This window comes from Anopheles funestus (assembly GCF_943734845.2).
Source record: "Anopheles funestus chromosome X unlocalized genomic scaffold, idAnoFuneDA-416_04 X_unloc_36, whole genome shotgun sequence".
Lineage (NCBI taxonomy): Eukaryota > Metazoa > Arthropoda > Insecta > Diptera > Culicidae > Anopheles > Anopheles funestus.
This window is the reverse complement of record NW_026045161.1, coordinates 22,501-26,350: the sequence shown is the minus strand read 5'-3', so window position 1 is coordinate 26,350 and position 3,850 is coordinate 22,501. Positions and strand designations below refer to the sequence as shown.

The 3,850-nt window shown below is 49.4% G+C and overlaps 1 long non-coding RNA gene across 1 annotated transcript in view; it reads left to right on the top strand.

Annotated features, from left to right (window-relative positions):
- The first annotated feature begins 2,594 nt into the window (after nucleotides 1-2,594).
- Nucleotides 2,595-3,850, top strand: part of LOC125773491 (uncharacterized) — a 2,217-nt gene continuing 961 nt past the window's right edge. Inside the window, exons 1-2 of the long non-coding RNA XR_007420145.1 lie at nucleotides 2,595-3,356; nucleotides 3,593-3,850. The exon at nucleotides 3,593-3,850 is cut by the window's right edge and continues 350 nt beyond it. This is a non-coding gene — a long non-coding RNA (uncharacterized LOC125773491). The remainder of the gene's footprint in view (nucleotides 3,357-3,592) is intronic.

Genomic DNA, 3,850 nt, shown 5'->3' with positions numbered 1-3,850 from the left:
CTACACCAAAGAGCCATTCAACATGGTTCAAGTGAGCGATAATCACGCTCTACGCTCAGTTCGACAGCTGCAAGGCAATCACTCGCTAAGTTCAGAGCTAATACATGCAACACGCCGGCATTGTTTCCACCGACGCATGGATTCAAGACTGGTGCACTTATTAGTTAAACCGTTCGCCTCCGGGTGTTTCGAGTTCAAGTCTGGATGAGGATTGTTCTTGCTGGTAATAGCTTGAGCCCCTGAATAAGGGGCCGAAGCGTACATCTTGAGAGTAAATGTACAACATATTACCAAATCGGCACCGTGGGTTCTGGTGCAAGTGATGTAACCATGAAAGATGTTGAGCAGCCCAACATCGGTTTACACACGCATAAGGGGTTTATTGTTATCTGTAGGTTGCGCATACACCATACCCGGTGTAAAGTGCCGTGGTCCCCCAGGGGGCTGCATCAAAACGTTCGCCATGCGAACTACCCAATGGAACGAACTCGATGTATTGAAAGAGATGAACAATTAATAGCGAGAATAGGGGCCCGGAAGCAATTCCGCGGCCCTACGGTCGATTCAAGAGTTGAAACGTTGTACAATCGTGGATAGCACCTAGTGCTAATATGGTGAGAGATAATGTGTGAGGAAATTTAGTTTCCTAAAGTTTAGTTAGTGGTTTCCGTTGTGCCCTAACAAACTTAAAGTTGGTGGTGACCGTTACACCCCAACAAATTGGTGCCTTACCCAACACCAAAGAGCCATTCCATATGGTTCTAGAGAGAGAGAGTTGTGTGGAAATTTATTTCCCACTAAGCGAGTGTGTGTCTGTAGTGGAACGAATTCTGGTTGATCCTACCAGTAATATACGCTTGTCTCAAAGGTTAAGCCATGCATGTCTAAGTACAAACATAAATGAATGTGAAACCGCATAAGGCTCAGTATAACAGCTATAATTCACAAGATCATCCTACCACTAGTTACTTGGATAACTGTGGAAAATCCAGAGCTAATACATGCAACATGCCGGGACTGTTGCCCTCGCGGGTAGCTGAACTGGTGCACTTATTAGTTAAACCAATCGCCTCCGGGCGGCTTGAGTTGAAGTCTGGATAAGGACGCAGATCGTATGGTCGCTTGTCGACTGACGACAGATCTTTCAAATGTCTGCCCTATCAACTATTGATGGTAGTGTAGAGGACTACCATGGTTGCGACGGGTAACGGGGAATCAGGGTTCGATTCCGGAGAGGGAGCCTGAGAAATGGCTACCACATCCAAGGAAGGCAGCAGGCGCGTAAATTACCCAATCCCAGTACGGGGAGGTAGTGACGAGAAATAACAATATGGACCTCTCTAACGATGGTCCATAATTGGAATGAGTTGAGTATAAATCCTTCAACAAGGATCAAGTGGAGGGCAAGTCTGGTGCCAGCAGCCGCGGTAATTCCAGCTCCACTAGCGTATATTAAAGTTGTTGCGGTTAAAACGTTCGAAGTTGATTGCCCGTCCAGACACGTGACCGCCACGGGCGCCCGGTTACACGCCGGGGCCGTTCGTGCGCGCGCTCACGGCTGCGACTCACAATGGTGTACTTGGGCGTTACTCTGTGAACGAGTACCGTGCTACCGGTTAACTCCGGCACGGGCTCCTCATGGTGCTCAAGATACTCACATTTACCTTGAACAAATTAGAGTGCTCAAAGCAGGCTAAGACAAAGCGTCCGGCCCCCCCGTGGGGTTGGCGTTGGCCGAGAATAATCTTGCATGGAATAATGGAATATGACCTCGGTTTAAACGATTTCGTTGGTTTGTCAGAAACCTAGAGGTAATGATTAACAGAAGTAGTTGGGGGCATTGGTATTACGGCGCGAGAGGTGAAATTCGCAGACCGTCGTAGGACCAACTGAAGCGAAAGCGTTTGCCATGGATGCTTTCTTTAATCAAGAACGAAAGTTAGAGGATCGAAGGCGATTAGATACCGCCCTAGTTCTAACCGTAAACGATGCCAATTAGCAATTGGGAGACGCTACCCCTATTCGGTGCTCTCAGTCGCTTCCGGGAAACCAAAATCGGGTTCCGGGGGAAGTATGGTTGCAAAGTTGAAACTTAAAGGAATTGACGGAAGGGCACCACAAGAAGTGGAGCTTGCGGCTTAATTTGACTCAACACGGGAAAATTTACCAGGTCCAAACTATTCGAGGTAAGACAGATTGATAGCTCTTTCTCAAATTTAAGGGTAGTGGTGCATGGCCGTTCTTAGTTCGTGGAATGATTTGTCTGGTTAATTCCGATAACGAACGTGACTCAAACATGCTAACTAGAACGCTGTCAGCAGTGCGCCTCCGGGCGCACCTGACGTTACAGCCGGGCGGCGCCTTCACGGGCGGTCGTCGGCTACGTTTGCCCTGCTTAGCGGGACAACTTGTGTTTAGCAAGCTGAGAATGAGCGATAACAGGTCCGTGATGCCCTTAGATGTTCTGGGCTGCACGCGTGCTACAATGTGGGTCGCAGCGTGTTCTCGCCAATAGGCGCCCCCATTCCGAGAGGAACGGGAAATCACTAAAATGCCCATCTAGTCGGGATTGGGGACTGCAACGGTCCCCATGAACCTGGAATTTCTAGTAAGCACTAGTCATTAGCTAGTGCTGATTACGTCCCTGCCCTTTGTACACACCGCCCGTCGCTACTACCGATGGATTATTTAGTGAGGTTTCTGGAGGCTTACCTTCCGCGGTTCCTTCGTGAGCTGCAGCTGGCATGGCTGAAGTTGACCGAACTTGATGATTTAGAGGAAGTAAAAGTCGTAACAAGGTTTCCGTAGGTGAACCTGCGGAAGGATCATTACTGATGATCGTCCGCGAGTGACCAACCATGAGCTGCCTTCGGTGTAGCTCGGTCGCTCGCTTGCTATGTGTCAGAATTTGTTGAAAGCCAACTCGTTCGTTGTACACTTTGATGGGTGACCATCACTGTGTCCCCGTGCCGAGCTAGATCTCCCCTAGCCGTAAGGCACTTGAACGCCCCTTCGACGACGAGTTGCATGTGTGTGGTATGTGTCAGAATCTGGTGAAGCTTTCTGCATGTGATGTGCCTTGTGTGGATCCGTGGCCATTGCATTGTGTCTGGTGCTTAGATACCCAGACACTTAGAACGCTTGCGCGGAAAGCAAACTCGATCGTTGTACACTTTGATGGGTGACCATCACTGTGTCTCCGTGCCGTGCTAGATCCCCCCTAGCCGTAAGGCACTTTGAACGCCCCTTCGACGACGAGTTACAAGAGTGTGGTATGTGTCAGAATCTGGTGAAGCTTTCTGCATGTGATGTGCCTTGTGTGGATCCGTGGCCATTGCATTGTGTCTGGTGTGTAGGTACCCAGACACTTAGAACGCTTGCGCGGAAAGCAAACTCGATCGTTGTACACTTTGATGGGCAACCATCACTGTGTCTCCGTGCCGTGCTAGATCTCCCCTAGCCGTAAGGCACTTTGAACGCCCCTTCGACGACGAGTTACAAGAGTGTGGTATGTGTCATAATCTGGTGAAGCTTTCTGCATGTGATGTGCCTTGTGTGGATCCATGGCCATTGCATTGTGTCTGGTGTGTAGGTACCCAGACACTTAAGCAAACTCGATCGTTGTACACTTTGATGGGCGAGCATCACTGTGTCTCCGTGCCGTGTAAGAGCTCCCCTGGCCATCAGGCACTTGAAAGGTCCTTGGACGACGAGTTACAATAGTGGTGTGTTAGATACGTCAGATTACGGTGTCTACTACTGTGCAATACGTATCCGGCTACGGCACGGAACGAACGGGAACTGTGGTGCAGACAAACAAGAGTTAAGCCTATTAGTCATTAACTCTAAG